Raw genomic sequence first — 23,775 nt, forward strand, 5'->3', positions numbered from 1 at the left:
GTGCTAGGATGGAACCCAGGCCCTCCCACAGGTTAAGCATATGTTCTACCAATGAAGTACATCTCCAGTCTCCCAGGACATTTTTTCTGTTTGCTTTCTTTTCTACTTGGACCATGGTAAACAAATACCAAAGTGTATTTTTCTTTCTAAAAATTTGTATCTGAATATAATCTTCTTTTTCATCTTAGATAATGATTTAGAGGTTTTAGTAATATTTAATATTAACATACTAAATATGGTTTTATAGTAGCATACTAAATGTTTTATATTAACATACCAAAATTGGTGTACACAGCTATAATAATTCTATATATGTTTTGAATATCAGTTCTTTATCCACCATATAAATTAAAAACATTTTGTTCTAATTTTATTAGAATGTTTTCACATAATGTTAGGCTGAAACAAATGAAAGGATAATATAATTTAATATAATTTCTTTTATGTGATAAAACATAATATCTGATTAAAGAATGCTTAAATAGTTGTTATTTGACATACTTATTATGTACATTTTTGCAGATTGAAGACAGAAAAGAAGTTAAATAAATATAAATATGAAGAGCATGGTTTCAATGGAGATTTGAAAGCCAGTGAAATTGAAAGCCAAAAGGTAATTGTTTGGCCACTTTTAGGACCCAAATAAATTAATTTTGAAAAATAAAATTTCTCCATGCTTTGAGTATTGAAATGAAGATCTTTTAAAATTTTTATAGACTTGATATTAATGAAAAATATATTTTTATGAAAGATCCATAGTGATGATTCTCTTATGTCTTGAATCCTGGCTCATAATTTAAAGCCAAACACTTCACCATTACATGCCCCCAAATCATGAGTACTAAATCATGACATAAAACTTTAGGTCACATATTTATTAAGATATAATTAACATACCATGAAACTCAGTCATTTAAATTGTATAATTCAATGGCATGTATTCATACTTTCATGCAATCATCATCTTTATTATAGAATATTTAGAATATAGAATATCACCCCAAAAAGAAATCTCATACCCATATGTCATCCAACCTTAGCTTTCCCTATTCACCTATTCAGCCCTAAGGAAACACCAGTATACTTTGTTTCTATAGAGTGGTACTTCATTGAAGTTTTCATTGGCTTTATAGCTCAGTACAGGCTATATGGAGTAAATAGTTCAACTCATCCAAAGAATACAGCACTTGGTTTTTAAAATCAGGTAGTATTCAGTTTACTTATGAAAGACAAATAATAGTCAAAGTGATTTGAACTTCAAAATTTCAAAGACAAGATACATGTTATGGAGAAGATTGTGCTACAACATAAAGATGAGATAGTCTTCACCAAATGAGATTGAATTAAGGTAAAAGACATATTACATTAAAATTATTTACATTCAAAGGACACTACATTTGTTTCCCTACTGAAAAATTAAAATTATTCCACAATGTTCTCTTTACTTTTGCATTGATGAATGGAAAATGAAGATACATGCCAGAATGATAAATAAATACTCAAAGCTGCCTCACTTAGAGTTCAATAGTTGAAATCAGATGAAATACCTGATTTTCTAACCTAGTGTTTGAAATTAAGTGGCCTCACTTTTATCACATTGTTTATTAGAAGCAAGTCACGGTAGTCTGTAGTCTAGGTTGAGTAGTCTGAACTAGGTTGAGTAGTTTGCTCAACCTAGTTCCTCCTGAAGAATACCCAAATCACCTTTGAGTAATTTTAAGAAGGAAAGACATGAAATATTCATAGAAAAATAAGCACCTAAGATCAAATGTAAATGTCTTGTGGCAAAAAATGATGAGTATAAGAAATATGGTTTTTGAGACTCCTGGTGGTTTATTTTCTGAGTCATTAAAGGGACCACATTCTCAGATTCTAGTATATAGTATATGTCATTGCCACTGAATGTATGTCAAATATGGTAGGATTTTTTTATTATTCTCAGCCTATTTCTTTCATTGCCAAATTACTTTATTCATGCATATTGACGAACATACAGCAAAATTGAAGACTGCATCTTTAGTATCTTCATGTGAATAATAAATATCAATGTTTTTGTTAGGAGTTTTTATGTATGAAAATGATTCAAAAGCAAGTTCAAAAACTAAAAGAAGATAAAAAGGAATTGGAGCAGGAGGTAACAAAACTAAAAAGCCATATGGAAAGAAACATTGAAGGACAAGTAGGAAAATATAAAAGAGAAGTTGAAGAACATTTTAATAATGAATTACAAACATCCTTAAAACAAGTCAATCTATTTTTACAGGTAAATTTATCTGCAATGTGCTTTAATTCATTTCACTGAAAATTATGTTTTAGATGCATTATGTTATGTTCTTCTTCTACTTCCCTTATCGCAATTTAATAGACTTTTAGAAGGAAGATGACATCTGTATCCCCTGTAAATATTTTCACATTAATAATTAATATAATTAAGTTGATTTTTCAGAATAACAGCTTTTATTGGAGAATTATTTGATTTCTTAAGACTAGTTGACATTAAACAAGACTATTAGGAAGAAAATTAAAATTATTACATAGAAATTATAACACTTGGCTCAGTGGTAGAGCACTTGCCTAGTGTGTATGAGACACTGGATATGATCCTCAGCACCACATAAAAATAAATAAATTTTAAAAGGGCATTGTGTCCATCTACAACTAAAAATATTTTTTTTAATTATAACACTTTCAAATTGTTCCTAGGTTATGTTGTTCAATTTTTTAATCAATTTTTTGAATCTATCATAAAATTCTTTGAATGTTCATCTCACATGAGAACTAACATAAGAGTAATTCATGGCTGAGATGTAGCTCAGTGGTGAAATGGACCTGGATTCCATCCTCAGTAACACACACACACACACACACACACACACACAGAAGAGTAAAATTATGGCATTTGCCAGTAAATGGTTGGAGTTGAGAATAAGCCAATAAGCTAAATAAGCCAATCTCACAAAACCAAAGGCCGAATGTTTTCTCTAATATGCGGATGATAATTCACAATAAGGCAGAGGACACTAGGGAAGAATAGCATTACCTTAGATTAGGTATAGGGAAGTGATGGGGTGGGGGATGTAGGGATAGAAAAGATAGTAGAATGAAACAGACGTTATTACTGTATGTATATAGGTGACTACATGACCAATATGATTCTGCAACATGTACACTCAGAAAAATGAGAAGTTATATCCCATCTATGTATGATATATCAAAGTGAATAAATGCATTCTGTCATGTATTACTAATTAAAACAAATTCAAAATTTTTTAAAAAAAGAAATAAAGGAAACATGATAACTGTTGGGGTTATAATTATTTTTTAAATATTTAATTTGCTTTAGAAAGAAGCAGAACATAAAGATCATTTATATGAGTTAAGAGAAACTCAAAGAAATGAGATGGAACTCAGAATTAAAGATCTGGAATCTGAAGTCTCTCAAAGTAGAACCCAAAACAATTCTACCAAAACAGAACTGGAAAAATTCAAACAACTCTATCTAGAAGAACATGTACTTAGAAAATCATTGTCAAGTGAACTAAATGTGTAAGCCAAAATCTAGAATCATAATAAGAATTGTACTCATTAATTTTTTTCTAAAGCATAATTTCTAGCAAAACAGGTTTATGAGATGACTAATAGGATGTGAATGCCAACTAAACAATATAATTTTTAAAATGATGCTGCTAAAGAATTTATCTTTAAATATTAGCTCACGATATTTCATATTACCTCCTTTTATGGCTTTCTTCACCTTCAATATTCTCATGTGGTTAACTTGATCTATTATTCTTTCAGCAAATAATTTTTGAAGCTTTATAACTAACATATTTCTACTGTTATAAAATTTCTTATTAGCATTCCCTAATACAGAAATATTAACAAGTTTAACTATTTTCTATAAGAGTACAACTTCAATCTCAAGTTTCAAGTACTAATACTAATATTCTGGGCACATTCTGGCCCTTGGTGTATTAACATGATTAGGATCATTGGTATTGTCACCAGAAGACACCAAGATATAAAGTATGCTCCATGGGTTTTTCTATTCTACATAAAGGAGTACTTATGATTCAAGGAATGATTGTTACTGGGGTGAAGGGAGATAGAATTCACAAAGTGCTTAAAAATATCCTTTGGATGGTGTGAGTGGGGGTGTGGAAGATAGAAAGGACAGATCCACCTCTGATGTCTTGGTAATGATGTCATAAGCTAACTGCCTTGGGACCTGCTTTCATTCTTCTCTCCCCCCCCCCTCTTTAGTTCTTTTGGACCACTAACTCAGACATCTCCTTGTCTCTTAGTGGTGGCTGCTCTAAATAGTCCTTATTGCTAGATGCTTCATTTCCCCCAGGTAACAATGGATAGAATGTCCAGATGCTGAAAGCAAATGCTTAATATGTCTTTAAGGGAAGGCTTTTAAGTTCCTAAAATGGTTTGCTACAAGCTAGTATTTCTAGATTTTTTTCTCAGTCTCATTTTAAATTGTAAAAAATGCAGGAATACAACATGGTATTATAATATATTTGTATATTATGAAGTGGCTATTATAGTCAAACAAATTAAATATCCATCATCTCAACAGTTACTCTTTAAATGCAAGTGTTTCTAGTGGCATCCTCAAGAATCTTTTAGGATCCTTCAAGAGAGCAGTAGGGTTCCCTATGAAATGATATGTCATAATAGCCATTTCACTCTCACCTGCTTTGTTTAAATTACTTATTAGATAAGAATGCCCCTGGAAACATATGTACATCTTTAGAACAGTATAAAGCCTATGTTTGTATACACTATGTATGCTGACACATTATTGGTAAGACACTGTTTGATGGGAAATTCCATTTATAATTATGGCAAAATTTTTTAATGCGAGTCATTTTAGAGTCATTTAGAGGAAAACAAGATGCTAAGCCTTTGCCTTTCACAGTCTTTATAGAACCATTGAGATGCTAGAAGAAACTAATAGCAGACTTCTGGTGATACAGCAGAATAGCACTGGGAGCTCAAGGCCTATTGGAGAGGGTCCTCTTGAAAGAAATCTTCATAGCAACATGGTACTCAACAGAAATTTTATGCCAAGAGAAACACCTGTCTCATACCCACAATCTTCACATAAAACCTTGAAGAAATATCTAACTGGGGTTAGTTTATCAGCTTTTTCCCCTTATAGGATTTGTTTATTCTTTTTAATTTGGTGAAATACTATGTTGTTTAGTTGACCTATACATGCTAAATAAAGATCACAATGATCTGGAGAGAGAGAGAGAGAGAGAGAGAGAGAGAGAGAGAGAGAGAGAGAGAGAAACACAGAAATGTCACTGTTTTTATTGTCCCTGGGCTCTTATTTACTTGTCCCATTTTTCAATAAATTAACTAAACTTATACGTCTTAGCTTTCTTTAAAAATCTCAATTTAAATTAGATTTTCCAAAATGAATATTATTGCCTGTAACTAACTGGATGCTTTGAATTGCTTTGGCTTACCTTCTAAGTGATTTTACCTTGGGTGTACTTCATAATACTTTTCAAGCTTTCCTGCACCATCCCAAGAATACCACCCCTAATCATAGTGAACATTTGATTAACAAATATTTCATCACATATGTATGTGTATAACTTAAAGGAATCTCAGATAAATTCATTTAGAAACTTTAAAAGTATAATACTCAAAAAGACTAATTAATTTTAAGAGTAATTTCTTTTTTAAGTAAAAATATTTTCATTTTCTTGACGTGTATATCCTAATTGCTGATTCATTATAGCATCTTTATCTCAATGTTTGTAAAATAAGATTATTACTATTACAATAGCTTTAAAAATAATTAGGCAAGTCCTTTGGGTATGGACTGAGGAGTGGGATAGCTGGGTCAAATGGTGGTTCCATTCCAATTTTTCTGAGGAATCTCCATACTTCTTTCCAGATTGGTTGCACCAATTTGCAGTGCCACCAGCAATGAATGAGTAGACCTTTTTCTCCACATTTTGCCAACACTTTTTATTGCTTGTATTCTTGATAACTGCCATTCTGATGGGAGTGAGGTTGTCTTAGAGTAGTTTTCATTTGCATTTATCTAATTACTAGAGATGTTGAAGATTTTTTCATATATTTGTTGATCGATTGTATATCTTCTGTTAAGTTTCTTAGCCCATTTATTGGTTTTTTTAATGTGTTTATGTGTGTGTATTAAGTTTTTTGAATTCTTTATATATCCTGGAGATTAGTGCTCTATCTGATGTACATGTAGTAAACATGTTCTCCCACTCTTTGGGCATTTTCATCATGTTATTGTTTTCTTTGCTGCAAAGAAGCTTTTTATTTTGAATCCATCCCATTTATTAGTTCTTGATTTTATTTCTTGTGCTTTAGGAGTCTGGTTAAGGAAGTCAGGACCTAATCCAACAAGATGAAGTTTTAAGCCTAATTAGTTATATATGACAAGCAAAATTTAAATTTGATATTTAGTCTTTGGTCCACGAACACAGTTTAACTTATATTTATGTAGAACTTTCTTTTTTATCATTAGGTTTTTTTCATACATGTCCTGTGCCTCTATTGTTAAATTTATGCCTATGTATTTCATTTTGGGGAATACTATTATTATAATTTTTAGAAGTTTCAAACTTACATTATTTTTCTCACAATTATCCAAAATGAGTATTGTATTAGTAGTTTTGTACCTTTATATTAATAGTTTCAATATTTATTTTGAAGTTTCTTTAAGATTATCTACTTTAGGTAATCATGTCATTTTCAAATAGAGATTTCATTGTACTTCATCCAATTTTTCCAGCAGATAAATATCCTCTCTTCTCATGAGGAAGGTAGAGAGAATATAAATCATTGCATGGAAATTTGAGGCCAGGGAAATGAAGGTTTTCCTATCATTTAAATTCCTGCCTGAATTTAAACAGTAATTGAAATCAAGCACATATCTTTGTATATCCTAAGTAATGATTAGAAAGTTGGCCAAAAGTAGGCAAGATGGTAAAGAGACATCTCTTTTTTGTGTGTTTTAAATATTGATATAAATAACCCACACATGGATAATTCATTTGTCAATTGATTTAGGAAAACAAATCTTATTTGGACAAAATAAGCCATTTTGTAAGAAAAAATTTGCTCAAAATCTGCTTGCTTTATTCAAATAAAGATTTTTTTCTTTCAAGTTCTTTGCTCTGTTGTTTAAAATATGAGAGGGTTTTTTTTTAAATGAGTGTATTGCACTCCTTACTAACAAAAATAATATAATTTTTATTCCCTTCCCTTTTATTCATAACTTTAGAAAGTATAATTTATTAGAGAGTTTTATGTCTCATGCTTTAAATATCATTGAGTTACATGACAGTTTTCCATATGCATTTTCTCAGAGCTATGTTTAAAAACCTTTGTCATGTTCCTGAATATGCAAGAAGTAACTACACAGAACTACATACTTTAGTAAGAACAACTAAGGCCATTCCTGACCAGCCATCAGTTGGCTTTTGAACTCATGTAAGCTGTAATATCCCTAAGAATGTTTTGGCTCTTCTGTAAAATTAGTGACATTGTGGCATTCTTACTTTTCTAAACATTTTTGTTCAAAGAATATAAACTTTCTATTTAAAAACTTTTCATGAATCTGCATGATATAAAACTAATAGGAATTAGTGCTATCTCTCTACAGGAATTATGGGGGCTGTGAGGGTGGAACTTTCTTATATCTGCATCATGCAGTGCCCTCTGTGGAAACATAGATTTCTGAGGACATGGTTTGAAAACTACCAGCTATGAGGGAATTCTTCTAATGAGCTTAAAGTTCATGGTACATTGGTCTACTGTTGTTATGATTTAGATATGAGGTGTCCCCCAGATCTTGTGTGAAACAATGCAAGAGTGTTTACAGGTGATTGGGTTTTCAAAGCCGTAACCTAATCAGTACATTAATCCACTAATAAGTATTAACTTGGTGCTAACCATAGACAGGTGGGTTATGGCTAGAGGAAGGTGGGTCTCTGGGATTGTGCCTTTGCGGTTTATATTTTGTCCTTGGCAAATGGAGTCTCAGCTTCTTGGTTCCCTATTCTCAGCTGCTTCCCTCCACCATACCCTTCCACCATGATGTGTTGCCTCACTTTGAGCTCTAAAGGATGAACCCAGCTAACTATGGACTGAGATCTCTGAAAATGTGAATCCCAGAATAAACTTTTCCTCTTTAAAATTGTTCTTGTCAGGTCTTTGGTTACATCAGGAAAAAATAACTAAAACCAATGTGTATAATTTTTTTCTCCTTATATTTTTGAAAATTGAAAAGTATAAGTTAAGTTACAACTTTACTGGCTTCTTAAGGTTGGACTTCAAGGTTCCTCCCCCATCTGAAACACAATCCCCACCCAGAAAAATATATAAAGGTTTCAAGGAAGGAGAAATGTTTTCTCGAAAATGTCTTATTTCAGACTTTTGATTTGGTGTATTGAGCATAAAATAAAAATTAGCAATTTATTAAGCTTTTTATTTCTTTTGGTAACAGTTAGTTTCTCCTAAGTTGTTGCTTTAAACACTTTGAAAGCCTTTGGCAGCACTGTTATCTAACAGAATAGGACAGAGATTAATACCTCCAAGACATGTTTCTCACTTTTTTCTTCTGTAGTCTGTGCTGGAAAATGTTAAGCCATTTAACTGAGGGTAACAGTTCTGAATTTCTATTAATAGAAATAAGGAATCTTTATGATTTAGTGGATAAGTAAGAATTAAGTGAAATGGACTTCAAAAAACACATGCTGAGTTTGTCAGATTTCATTTGTCAGCTAAATCACCTCCACCTCCCACCATCCAGGACGAACCTGGAACTTTTAGTACTCCCCATAGTTAAGCTTTTATGTACTCTCTTCCAGGCCAGCCTGCTCACCTCCAGTGTTCTTAGTCTGCCCTCTATCCCTCTGAGCTGTCTTTTTTTTCCTTGTTATCCCTTTCCCAAAAGTAGTTTCTCTCAGCTCATTTATGCTGCCAAGTTTCTAGAGTCAGAGAAAGAATGGAAGATAATTCATGCAGGGGAATAGAGCAGAAGCAACTACTTCTACTATGTGTCCTTTAAGTGTAAGAGAAAAAAATAACCCTGACTGAAATTTATCATACCACAATATGAGTGGTAATAATAAGAGTTAAGATTTATTAAGCATATTAAGCATATGGGTAGGGATGTAGCTTAGTGGCAGTGTATTCTTAGCATACAAGATGCCCTCCATTCAATACCCAGCACTAAATAAAGTGGCAGAGGAGAAAAGGGCAGAAAATTTTATTCTATACAAAATTAAGATGTGTTTTAAGAAGGTATATCATTTTCAGCTAAGCAGAATTTATGTATTTTGAAAGTATTTTGGGGTGTGTTTATAAAAACATAACAAAATTTACCATTTATAGTAATAAATATAAAGAATAACTTTGGGGGGAAAAGATAATAACATTACCTTGGTATTTCCTTATTCGAGTCTTATAAAATGTGATTTATGTTCTATATAGTGTTTATTGATGATAATGCACGATTTTTTCAAAAAAGGCTTCTCTCATCATCTGATAATGAGTTCTTACTTTTATAAGACTCGTCTTTAATGTTATTTTCACAGAAATAGGATGTGATACTCAAAATATTGTAATATCTTTCAGTCAAAGAAATTTGCCTTTATACCTAAAATTTTTAAAGGCATTAGGTATCACCTTATCATTATCACCATGAATTATGTATTAAAGTCAGTGCACCTTGCTAAGAAACTGCCAAGGGCATTAGTAAGAGAATAGCTTTTATGCAAAACATTTAAGTAATACTCTTGGTGGGATACTTTCAGATAGTTTGATATTTCATAATTAAATAGGTAAGTATGATTAGTCAATAAAAATGTTTGGTCATCATCTAGACAACATAATATTTTAAATTTTTGCCAGAAGAATTTTCACCTCACATACATATTCTAGATTTTGTGCTTAAAAATAAATAGCATAGAACATATGTTAAATTTTTAATTTTCTAAAAGTATAGAATAGAAAATTTATTTTAAGGAAAGATCCATTGAATTGAAAAAAAATTGATTAAACTTTTATAAAGGGCAGAGGTTTCTCAGAATCACAAAGTAATGCCTTCAGTATAAACTATGAATGGAATGGTTTAATATTTGTATTAGTAAACTAAAACATCACTGTTCTAAAATTATGTATATTTAATAGATTGATATTAATTATACTGCTTCTCAGATTAATCCAAATCACATTTTACATGTGTTCTCTATTATTGATACAAAATAAGTAACAATTTTATATTATTTATATTATTATTTTGTAAGCAATCCCTACATTAGCTCTGCTTACAAGTCTTAAAGTCCAAATATTTAAAGTTATATATCATTCACATGTTTAACTTTAACATTATAAATAACATTTGATCTATTTCAGTTCCAGCAGAAATTACAAAACGTGGAAACACAAATTAGTGAAGGTACGTTGCCAAAATTTGTGTATCAAATATAGATGAACTGGTTTTTCAAATAAAAAATAACTAATTATTTTCCTTATGTCAAAGGATGTTGAAAACACCCCTAATGAAGAACATACTTATTCCTCATTTATTCATGTTTCATATCTTTTAAAAATCTCAAAAGTATATGCTTCTCTTTTCTTAGTTCAACACTTTCTTTACTTCTGCCATCTCTGAAACTGTCAGGCTGCACACTGAAACTATTCTTGGAAAACAAAGTTTTCACCAACTTCTCAGATTTGGCCAAAAAGCTACTTTGGCAAGCATTTAGAATTCCTTACCTGTTATTGACAAATGCCCCTTTAAATCTACTGTCATTTACATTGTAATGAGAATGATTTACCATAGGCTATCAGGAAAAGTTCCAAATTCCAAAACCTGGAAATTAAAAAAGCACAAATCAGTTTGATTCTTGACAGGTTATCCCACTTCATTTTTCTCTCTTATCCTATCCTGTCTCTTTTTTATAACTTCTAGCCAAATTGGATTACTTGTAATTCCACCTCTAACTCTTTGCATTGTACTTCTTCTCTCTTTCTAGTGTACTTTCTCCTTATCCTTCAGGTATCCATTTACAGATCACCTCCACCAGAAAGACTGCAATATTTACAATGACAAAGTCCCTTCCCTGTGTTCTTATAGTGTGCTATGTTTTATACCAGTCATAGTATCCATGACTCTGTATGTGAATTGCCAGTTGATGGGTGGTGGGGAGGATCACATCATGCAATTGTTGAACGGTGGACACTATCACCTTCATATTGTCATTCCAGTGCTTGTTGTAGTCCCTTAGCATACATTTGTTGTATAAATAAACAATGGGAAAACCAGAAGCTCTAATACTTAGCCCCAATGAAAATTAATTCTGGGTCAAGTATAATTGAATTATATTTAGTCACAAGTTGGTATTATAAACATACATATTTTTCATTTATTATCACTGATAAAAATATTCTCAACTTACTGACCTTTATTTAGACAATTATGAAATCTTTCAGATAAGGAATGTGATATTTTCATTTTCTTTTTCTTTTAAGCTACTGCTGAATTACAATATGGACTATTTAGACCTGCACCCCCATCATCTACTAATAAGTCAAGTAGATATCTCCAAAGGAGGACTCACTGGAAGATACACAGATTTTAAATATGTTCATATATATGTATGAACTGCAATGTAATATTGTATCCATAAGTCCATAATTTATAATTATATTTTAATACTTTATTTTAACTTTTTATATATGTCCATATATTTATTGCATTATATTGTGATACTATATTTAAAGGTTTTATTCATAAGTCCATAGTTTATAATCATATTTTAATATTTTAATATTTTTTCATATGTCCACATATTTATTATATTGTAATACTATATTTTAATATTTTATTCATAAGTCCATAATTTATAATTATATTTTAATATTATATTTTAATTACTTCCTATTGCATATTGGACATGAAAACTTTTGTAACATATGTCTGATGATAATCTATATGACATTTTGCTGTAAACTATGATTTTATTTTTGGATTGCTATATCATATTTTATTGTATATTCACACCATATTTTCTTCTTATCAATCCACTCATCCACTGATGGACATCTTGGTTAGTTCAATATGTTGGCTAATGTAAAAATGACTCTGATTTTTTAAAATTTAGGCAAAAATCCTGGAGCTAAGAAATAAAATAAACAAAGGGAAAAACAGAATATAATACACCAATATCAGAATATACAAAATACAGGAAGAGTTCAGTAGCTTCAAAGAATAGCCTCAAAGACAGGTTACTTGAAAATACACAAACAGGCAGAAATAATGAGAATGAAGAAGATTTCTACATCCAATAAACAGTTAAAATATTTTGCATTTCCAACATCATTGTAGACATCATTTTACATTGTTTGTTTCATAAAGAATCATTGTAGTTCTTGTTATTTTTATTTGTTTTGTCTTTTAATCTTCTTTTATGAATAAGTGTTTACAGTTCATGATTACTGTGTTAGGGAGTTCTGAATATTCTGGACATTTACCCATAATTGTAGATTTTATACCTTTAGAGATTCTCAATGTACATTTTGGCATTTTTTCTTCTAGGTTGTCTCATAATGTATGTCTGTGTTCAATGAGTCTGTCGCCTTTTGTTCATCTGCAAATATCCTAATCTCTCCTTTGTTTCTGAAGAGACACCATCAAAAGTCCAATCCCCCTGTCATTGGTGTCAACCAAAGACTCTATCATAACTGAAGGGACAGAAAGTTTATTCAAATGAATGATGACAGAAAATGTTCCAAACCTAGAGAAAGATGCTAATATACAGACACGGGAAGTTCAAAGTTAAGCAATCAGGTTCACCCAATATAAGATTATATTGAAACTCTCAAAGGTCAAGGACAAAGAGGGGATCATCCAAGCAACAATAGAAGGAAGTAACATATAAAGGAGTTCGATACACCCATCCTAAGACTTATCTGCAGAAAAATCCAAAGGCAGCAGAAAGTGGAATCATATATTGAAGGTGCTGAAGGAAGAAAAAAAAAAAACACCCAGAATACACGAAACCAGTCTTCAGAAACAAAGGAGAGGTAAGGCATTTGCAGAAGAACAAAAGGTGACAGACATTGAACACAGACCCACAGTATCCAAAAAAAAAAAAAAAAAAAAAAAAACCACAGTAGTCATGACTTATAAATCACTCATTCATAAAGGAAGATAAAAAAGACAAAAGTAGTAACAGCTCTAATGCTTTTTAAGGGACAAACAATATAAAACAAAGTTAATTATCATGTTGGAAATGCAAAATAATAACTGTTTCTTGGTATTCATAACTATGTCTTAAGTAGATTTTACAAATGAAAACTTAAGTCTTTAATTTTGCATACTTAAACTATCTAACTGCCAGCTGTTTAAATAACAGCCAACAACTGAATTGCCATTAAAAGTTTGGTGGAATTAATCATGACTTTAATGACTTATTAAAATGACTTATTTGTGTTTTTCAAATTTTTATACTTTTTAAATTAGTTCGTTATAGTTATACATAATATCAGGTCAGGGTTCCTGTTGATAGATTTCACACTCTCATGGAATGTCACTTGCTCCATTTCAGGTCCCAGTAGTTCCCTTTTCCCTCCCCTTCTCCTTCCCCATGTTTCCCTTACTCTACTCACCTGCCATCTATTAATGTTTTTAAAATTGTTCCCTTATAGGTGTACATAAAGTTGGAATTCACTTTGGTGTACCCATGTGTACATACAATAATTTGTTCAATTTCGTTCTGTAGTTTCTCCCTTTTCTAGTCCCTCCTCATTTCCACAGATCTCCCTTCTATTTTCATGGGATTGCCATTTTTGATCCTTATTTTGCTCTAGCTTCCACATGTGAGAGAGCACACCTGACCCTTGATTTTCTTATTCTGGCTTATTTCACTTTGCATGGTGTTCTCCAGTGCCATCCATTTACCAGCAAATGCCATAACTTCATTCTTCTTTATGGCTGAGTTAAAATCCACTGTCCACATACATCCCATCTTCTTTACCCATTCATCTGTTGATGGGCACTCAGGCTGGTTTCAGAACTTGCAATTATAAATTGCACTGCTAATAATCTTTGATGTGCTTTAAGATCTAATATCAGTGGTACAGCTGGGTCATATGGTGGTTCCATTCCTAGCCATTTAAAAAATCTCCATGTGGCTTTCCAAACTGGTTGTAAAATTTGCAGTCCCATCAATAATTTAGGAGCATACCTTTTGTCCACACCCTCACCAGAATTTGTTGTTATTTATATTTTTAAGGTTGCCATTGGGGGTGTTAAACATTTTTTTCTTATGTGTGTTGATCATTTGTATTTCTTCTTTTGAGACATGTCTGTTTAGTTCTTTTGACCATTTATTCAATGGGTTACTTCTTGTTGGTTATTCTTAACGTAATTGTTATTTTTTTTATTTCTTACATACATGACAATAGTGGAATGCATTACAATCATAATTATCTATTCACAACACAATTTTTCGTAACTCTGTATATAAAGTATGTTCACGCCAATTTATGCCATTATACATGAGCTCTCTTATTATTATTTTTTGCATTACAATTCTTATATATAATATAACGTATAATGATGAGGGTCTCCTTCCACCATCTATGCTATTTCACTTCTCCCTCCATTTCCCTCCCACCCCTATTCCCCATCTAGAGGTAATCTTCCTCCCATGCTCTCCCTCCCAACCCCATTTTGAGTCATCCGCCTTATATCAGAGAAGACATTTGGCATTTGTTTTTTGGGGATTGTCTAACTTAGCATAATCTTCTCTAATGCCATCCATTTACCCGCAAATGCCATGATCTTATTCTTTTTTATTGCTGAGTAATATTCCATTGTGTATAAATGCCACTTTTTTTATCCATTCATCCACTGAAGGACATCTAGGTTGGCTCCACAGTTTAGCTATTGTGAATTGTGGTCCTATAAACATTGATGTGGCTGTGTCCCTGTAGTATGCTGTTTTTAGGTCCTTTGGGTATAATCTGAGAAGAGGAATAACTGGGTCAAATGGTGGTTCTACCCAGCTTTCCAAGGAATCTCCATACTGCTTTCCAAATTGGCTGCACCAATTTGCAGTCCCACTAGCAGTGTATGAGTGTACCTTTTCCCCCACATCCTCGCCAACACTTGTTGTTTGTCTTCATAATGGCTACCACTCTTACTGGAGTGAGATGGTGTCTTTTAATTTGCATTTCTCTGATTGCTAGAGATGATGAGCATTTTTTCATATATTTATTGATTGATTGTATATCCTCTTCTGAGAAGTGTCTGTTCAGGTCCTTGGCCCATTTATTGATTGGATTATTTGGGTTTTTTTTTTTTGATGCTTATCTTGTTGAGCTCTTTATATATCCTAGAAATTAGAGTTCTATCTGGTGAGTGAGGGATAAAAATTTGTTCCCAGGATGTAGGCTCCCTATTCATCTCACATATTATTTCTTTTGCTGAGAAAAAAAATACTTTTTAGTTTGAATCCATCACATTTATTGATTCTTGGTTTTAATTCTTGTGCTATAGGTGTCTTATTAAGCAAGTTGGGGCCTAGCACCACGTGATGGAGATTAGGGCCTACTTTTTCTTCTATTAGACGCAGAGTCTGGTTTAATTCCTAGATCCTTGATCAATTTTGAGTTAACTTTTGTGCATGGTGAGAGATAGGGATTCAATTTCATTTTGTTGCATATGGATTTCAAGTTTTCCCAGCACCATTTGTTGAAGATGCTATCCTTTCTCCAGTGCATGGTTTTGGCACCTTTGTCTAATATAAGATAGTTGTAATTTTGTGGGCTAGTCTCTGTGTCCTATATTCTGTACCATTGGTCTACCAGCCTGTTTTGGTGCCAGTACCATGCTGTTTTTATTACTATTGCTCTGTAGTATAGTTTAAGGTTTGGTATAGTGATGCCACCTGTTTCAGTCTTCCTGCTTAGAATTGCTTTAGCTATTCTTGGTCTCTTTTTTCCAGTTGAATTTCATAATTGCTTTTTTTATTTGTATGAGGAATGCCAATGGAATTTTGACCAGAATTGCATTGAACCTGTATAGTGCTTTTGGTAGTATGGTCATTTTAATAACATTAATTCTGCCTATCCATGAGCGAGGTAGATCTTTCCATCTTATCTTCTATTCTATTCTTCTATTTCTCTCTTTAGGGTTCTATAGTTTTCATTGTATAGATCTTTCACCTCCTTTGTTAAGTTGATTCCCAAGTATTTTTTTTGAGGATATTGTGAATGGGGTAGTTTTCTTCATTTCCGTTTCAGAGGATTTGTCACTGATACACAGAAATGCCTTTGATTTATGGGTGTTGATTTTATATCCTGCCACTTTGCTGAATTCATTTACTAGTTCTAGAAGTTTCTTGGTAGAGTTTTTTGGGTCTTTTAGGTATAGAATCATATCATCAGCAAATAGTGCTAGTTTAAGTTCTTCTTTTCCTATTTAATTCCTTTAATTTCTTTTATCTATCTAATTTCTATGGCCAGTGTTTTAAGAACTATGTTGAATAAAAGTGAGAGAGGGCATCCCTGTCTTGTTCCAGATTTTAGAGGGAATGCCTTCAATTTTTCTCAGTTTAGAATGATGCTGGCCTGAGGCTTAGTGTAGATAGCTTTTACAATGTTGAGGTAAGTTCCTATTATCCCTAGTTTTTCTAGTGTTTAGAACATAAAGGGGTGCTGTATTTTGTCAAATGCTTTTTATGTGTCTATTGAGATGATCATATGGTTCTTATCTTTACGTCTATTGATGTGATGAATTACATTTATTGATTTCCGTATGTTAAACCAACCTTGCATCCCAGGGATGAATCCCACTTGTTCATGGTGCACTATCATTTTGATATGTTTTTGTATCCGATTTGCCAGAATTTTATTGAGGATTTTTGCATCTATATTCATTAGAGATATTGGGCTGAAGTTTTCTTAGTATAATTTTTTAATTGTATATTCTGTATATTAAACCCCCTTTGGAAAAGTAACTGGCAAAGATTTTCTACCATTCTATTTTCACATTCTTATTTCCTTTGTTGTGAAGAAGCTTTTTAATTTGATGTCATTCCACTTATTCTTGTTTTTATTTCTTATGCTTTAGAAATCTTCTTAAGGATGTCAGTGCCTCTGTCAATGTGTTGGAGTCTTGGGCCTATATTTTCTTCTAGCAGTTGTTAAATTGTTGGTCTAATTCCTAGATCTTTGGTCCACTTTCAGCTGAGTCTTTTGCAGGGTGAAAGAGGGATTTAGTTTTTTTTTTCTTTTACACATTGATATCCAGTTTTCCCAGCACCATTTGTTAGAAGACTAGAGTGCCTTTTCTCCTGCATATACTTTGCTACTTTCTTTGAGGATCAGATATCTGTAACTATGTCAATTTTTCTCTGACTTCTATTCTATTCCATTGGTCTTCTTTTCTGTTTTGATTATAATACCATACTGCTTTTTGTTTCTACAGCTCTATGATTTCAGATCAGGTATTGCTATGCCTACAGTCTTGCTCTTATTCACTATTGGTTTGGCTACTCAGGGTATTTTATTCTTCCAGGTGGATTTTAGGACTGTTTTTCTATGTTTATGAAGAATGTCATGGGTATTTTAATGCAGGTAACATTTTTGTTAGTAGGGGCATTTTAACAATATTAATTTTGCCTATCCAAGAACATCAGAGATATTTCTGTCTTCTAAGATCTTTTTCAATTTCTTTTTTCAGTGTTCTGTAGTTTTCATTGTAGAGGTCTTTAATCTCATTGGTTAGGTTTATTTCCAAGTGTTTTTTTTTTTTGAGGTAATTATGAATGGGATAGTTTTCTTGATTTATTTCTTTGCAGATTCCTTATTGGAATGTGGGGAAGTGATTGATATTTGTATGTTGGTCTTGTATTGTGCCACTTTACTAAATTAATTTATCCACTCTAGAAGTCTTCTGGTGAGGGTTTTTTGTGGGGGGGTTAGTCTTCTAGGTAAAGGATCATGTCATTCTCAGAGGCATTTTTTTCTGTTTGTATCCCTGTAATATTCTTTCCTTGTCTAATTGCTCTAGCTAGAGTTTCAAGGAATACATTGAATGAGAGTAGTGAGAATGGCCAACCTTCTCTTATTCCTGATTTTAGAGAAAATTCTTTCAGAATTTTTCAGTCATTTTATTATTTACTCTTTTTTCATATACATGAGAGTATAGTATATTTTGACAAATTATACATATGTGGAGTATAACATTCTAATTAGGATCCCATTCTTGTAGTTGAACATGATGTGGAATTTCACATATTTCACATATTCGTATGTGAACATAGGAAGTTATATCCAATTTATTCTTTCTTCCTATGCCCATTTCTTGCTTTCAGTCCCCTTTGTGAAACTCATTGAACTTCCATTCTTCCCTCCCCTCCCTTAGTGTATGTTAGCATCTGAATATCTGAGAGAACATTTGGCCTTTGTGTCGGAGTCCAGCTGCAACAGAGGGTCTCAGGAGATGAACGGATGGTCAGGAGATGGCGAAAGGGGGTGGAGAAACAACACAGACACAAAACTGAAGGTGCTGAATCCCAATCTTTACTTGTGAAGTTAATCATATATACTTTTCATTTTGGCAGGCTCACAGTACTTTGTGGTTACAAAACTGAAATCATTATTCAAAGAAAATATTACGTAGCTACAATTAGATAAGAAGAATGTATCTTGGCTTATGCATAAGCAAGCATTTTTACTTTCAGTTCGCATTTGGCTTTGAGCTGTTTCTGCTTAGTTAGCTTTTAATAATAGTTAGAAATGTCCCAGACTATTGGCCTATACCTTGACTATTCTTTCTTGACTTACTGACTAGAATCGGTGCCACGTTATGGTAAGTGGTTAACTTGAAAAGAGAGGCTACTAATTTTAATCAAACAAGAGCAAGAGCACCAAACCATTGTGCACAGGAACAAGAACAAGTTGCCCAATACTAAGCACTAATCTGTCTTCTTTACATTAATTCTTCTTCTCTAGATTTTAATTTAATTTCTCAAAAAACTTCCTTGACTGTTTTTCCTACAAGGGGTTTTTCATTAAACATTAACAATTTACATTCCACAGCTGAATCATTGCATTTAGAGCAAACAGATTTATTCTTTAGAAGTAGTTGCATTAATTGGGAAAGTTCTCTAATTCCACCCATTTACCTGCAAACGTCATGATTTTATTCAACTTTAATGCTGATAATATCCCATTGTGTATATATATACCAAAGTTTCCCTATCCATTAATTTACTGAAGGGTGTGAGGGTTGGTTACACAATTTAGCTATTGCAAATTGTGCTACTATAGACATTTATGTCTATAGCATCACTATAATAGGCTATTTTTAAGTTCTTTGGGTATAAACCCAGAAGTGGGATAGCTGGGTCAAATGGTGGTTCCATTCCAAGTTTTCTAAGGAATCTCCATACTGCTTTCCAGATTGGTTGCACCAATTTGCAGTTTCACCTATGTGCCTTTTCCCCCACATCCTCAACAACACTTATTGTTGTTTGTATTCTTAATAGCTGCCATTCTGACTGGAGTGAGATGAAATCTTATAGTAGTTTTGATCTGCATTCCTCTAATCGCTAGACATGTTGAACATTTTTTCATATTTTTGTTGACTGATTGTATAACATTTTCTTGGAAATGTTTGTTCAGTTTTTTGGCCCATTTATTGATTGGATTATTTGGGGGTTTGGGGGGTTATGTTTTTGAGTTCTTTATATATCCTAGAGATTAGTGCTGTGTCTGATGTAATATGGTAAAAATTTGCTCTCATTCTGTAGGCTCTCTCTTCACCTCACTGATTGTTTCTTTTGTTGAGAAGAAGCTTTTCAGTTTGAATCCATCCCATTTGATACTTGATTTTATTTCTTGTGCTGTAGGAATCTTGTTAAGGAAATCAGGGCCTAATCCAACATGATGAAGATTTGGACCTACTTTTTATTCTATTAAAAGCAGGGTCTCTGGTCTAATTCCTAGATCCTTGATCCACTATGAGTTGAGTTTTATGCATGAGATAGGGGCTTAATATCATTTCGCTGCATATGGATTTCCAGTTTTCCCTGCAACATTTGTTGAAGAGGCTACCTTTTCTCCAATATATGATTCTGGCACCTTTGTCTAGTATGAGATAACTATATTTATGGGGGTTTGTCTCTGTGTCCTCTATTCTATATCACTGTACAAGTCTATTTTGATGCCAATACCATCCCATTTTTGTTACTATTGCTCTGTAGTATAGTTTAAGGTCTAGTATAGTGATGCTGTTGTGGTGTAAACTAATCAACAAAATCAGTAAGAGGGTAAGTTATAGGTTGTAGATTAGTAAAAAGTATAGACTATAGATATAAAATTTTGATAAGTGAAATAAGTCAATTATAAAGCAAGAACTCTCATAGATAGGCCTAAGACTCCATTTTGCTGCCTTCTATAAAAACTGTTACAGGAACTGTTTCTGAGAAACTGAAATGAAAGCTGTCTTCTTATAAAAATTGTTTTTCTGTACTTTGTACCCCACAGAATGTAACCAGCTTAGGTTATAGTGGTGGTCATGGTGAGCTACATCCTGGGTTTGAGTACGTTTATAGGTCTACATGACTTTAAAATAGATTATCACCCCAACTCAGCTGAAAATTCAGGATATGGTTGTCTAACACTTGTTTGTACTAGAGATGCAATTAAGCTAACTGCCTTTTTTTTTTTTTTTTTAAGCTCCTGTAACTTGCTTGCTTGCATGATGCTGAGAAAAGCCTCCCCACCCCCCAGTTGTGGTGTTTTATTCATCCTTAAATTTCCAAGAGCAGGCCAGGAAATTGCTGTTCTCCCACAGAGCATCAGTCTCTATGGGAGGGAGGCCGTCCCTGGCCAGGTAAATAAAGGTCTCTTTTGTTTGAATTAGGACTTAGAGTGTTTTCTGAGGCAACTCCCTATAACAATGCTACCTGCTTCACTTTTCTTGCTACGGATTGCTTTGGCTATCCTGGTTCTCTTATGTTTCCAGATAACTTCATGATTGTTTTTTCTATTTATATGAGGAATGTCATTGGGATTTTGATCAGAATTGTATTAAATCTGTACAATGCTTTTGGTAGTATGGTCATTTTGACAATATTAATTCTGCCTATCCAAGAACAAGGGAGATATTTTCATCTTCTAAGTTCTTCTTTAATTTCTTTCCTTAGCATTCTGTAGTTTTCATTGTAGAGGTCTTTCACCTCCAAGAATATTTCTTTACCAGACAAAATACTTTTTCATCCAGAAACATTTCTTTTACCTTCTAATTTTCTGTACAAAATATATTTCCATACCTATAACTTTCTTTTATCTTTTCTAGTTTTGGACCCTTTTTTAAATTCATATTTTGAGATAATCCTTATGAATGTTATCTGTGCATTTAGTTAACACAACAAATTTTATCCCAGGAGAGGGATAAGACAATCTGGCATACACGAAAACTGTGTCTCAATCTTTTCCTTCCCAGGTGGCATTCAAGGGGTTGGAACACAGGATACTTTCGAGGCTGACCAGTCCACCTTATCATTACAATGATGCCATCAACTTTATATGAGTTCCTAACTGTTTGTTGTACACAGAGTCTCCTTTGGGGCATTTTTCTTACACTAGGCATATCAATATGCAATGGAGAAGGTCATTTTTATCCTTTTCTTTAGGCTTCCATGAAGATCTTTTTACAGAGGCTACCTACAAAACAAGGTTGGTCTGTCTTTTTATTTTCTGGGTGCAGTTATTTATTCTGCCAGTCTCCCCAGGCATTTAGTTTGATGATATACTGTTATAATAAGAGTTGTTCTGCCCCAGTGATGAATAAGATCCAGTAAGATCTTTAAAGGAGAGTCTATTCCTGTTCCCAAGTCATATATTGACAATGCTGGAACCCACTTCCACATCCTTTGTGGACAGAATCCTCTACCTTCATGGTCAGCAGGGGCTGGAAGGCAGGGTAGAGGCCCATTTTCTTTTGCTCTTTTTCTATATCCCAGGAAATGTTTTTTTCTGGGATTTTTTTTTTTCCAGGTAAGAGCTAGTGTAAGGGGCCTGCGGCGCGCGCGGAAGGCGGGTGGGACTGAGGCCTGGAGGCACGCAGCTCGCTGGGAGGCAGGCGCCCGGAAACTTGGCTGGGTCCGCGCGACAAGGGCGCGGCCAAGGCAAAACTCCCCGGCCTCGGCTCTGGGCTATCCGCGCTCCCCTTGAAAAACCAGCGCGGGTGCACGTGTCGACTTCAGGGGAGGCGGCGGCGTCTGGGGGGCACCCGGGCGGGTCCGAGCCCGGTGCCGGGTCTAAGTCGAGCTCAGGCACCGCGTCGGGCGCGGAGACGGGGGCGGGGCCATGCCCTGCAAGAGCGGCCGAGTGGCTGCAGGAGGAGCTGGAGACAGCGGTGGCGGGTCCCTTCTGTTTCGGGATTGCCGACCCCAAGAGCTCTTGAGTCGTCGCACATTGAGAAGGCCCTCAACCTGGCCATCCCGGGCCTCATGCTGCGCCGCCTGCGCAAGGGCAGTCTGCCCATTCGCTCTATCATCCCCAACCCCGACGAGGAGCGCTTTGCCACGCGTTGCAAAGCGGCCACTGTGCTGCTCTACGACCAGGCCACAGCCGAGTGGCAACCCTGAGCCCGGTGCTCCGGCCTCCGTGCTTGGACTGCTCCTGCAGAAACTACGCGACGATGGCTGCCAGGCCTACTACCTCCAAGGTGGTTTCAACAAGTTCCAGACAGAGTACTCGGAGCATTGTGAGACCAATGTGGATAGCTCGTCCTCGCCCAGCGGGTCGCCGCCCACCTCGGCGCTGGGCTTGCGGGGCCTGTGCATTAGCTCTGACTGCTCCTATGGCGAGTCAGACCAAGAGCTGCCCAGCAGTGCCACCGAACTGGATGGCAGCCCTGTGCCAGCCAGCCAGCCAGCCAGCCAGCCAGCCTTACCCGTTCAGATCCTGAACCAGCAACCCGGCTTTGTTTATATCGCAAATAAATATTTTTTCTTTAAAAAAAAAAAAAAGAGCTAGTGTACTTGACCACAGTGAGACCATCTGGAAATGCCTGGGGCCAGGCTGAGAAACAGTGCTTGGAGTGCCTGCACTGGGCTTAAAAGACTTAAATTTTTTTAACCCTTTCTTCTGGCTTTTGCTACCTTACACACCTAGAGGCAGTGCCTTTTGGTACCTTCAACTTCCTGGCAGTTCAGCTCCCTTATCATGCAACTGCATAAATGAATGTGCATACAGAATCTCTTTCATATACTTTACCCCTGAAAGACCAACTTCAACATCAAGATTGTATAATAATCCAGAAAAACAATTCAAAGGCCAAATTGTGTTATAAACCATCTTTCTCTTTGACAGACTTATACCTATAGGTGGCTTATTCAGCCAAGATCTCTCCACTCCCAGAGGGGCCTGGGCTGTAGCTCAGTGGTAGAGCACTTGCCTTGAGCATATGAGATACTGGGTTCCATCCTCAGCACCACATAAAAATAAATAAAGATATTGTACCAACTACAACTAAAAATATATTTTAAAACAGAGGGGGATGGGGGGGCAGGAAGAGGGAGACAGACTACCAGTAAGATCAATGCAGCATGCCCCATGTCTTAAAGGACCAGTAACAGATTAAAAAAAAAAAAAAAAGATGAGAGAGGATCAGAGGATCACTGAAACCACAGCTGAGAGATGGGAATTTAAAACAGACATGCACATACAAATTTTTTCCATATA

At 34.4% G+C, this 23,775-nt stretch overlaps 1 pseudogene; it reads left to right on the forward strand.

Moving 5' to 3' along the window:
• LOC143407566 (dual specificity protein phosphatase 7 pseudogene) overlaps positions 1-23,468 on the forward strand; it is a 65,252-nt pseudogene extending 41,784 nt beyond the window's left edge.
• Positions 23,469-23,775: the final 307 nt, after the last annotated feature.

Source organism: Callospermophilus lateralis, chromosome 9 (genome assembly GCF_048772815.1).
Source record: "Callospermophilus lateralis isolate mCalLat2 chromosome 9, mCalLat2.hap1, whole genome shotgun sequence".
NCBI classification, from domain to species: Eukaryota; Metazoa; Chordata; class Mammalia; order Rodentia; family Sciuridae; genus Callospermophilus; species Callospermophilus lateralis.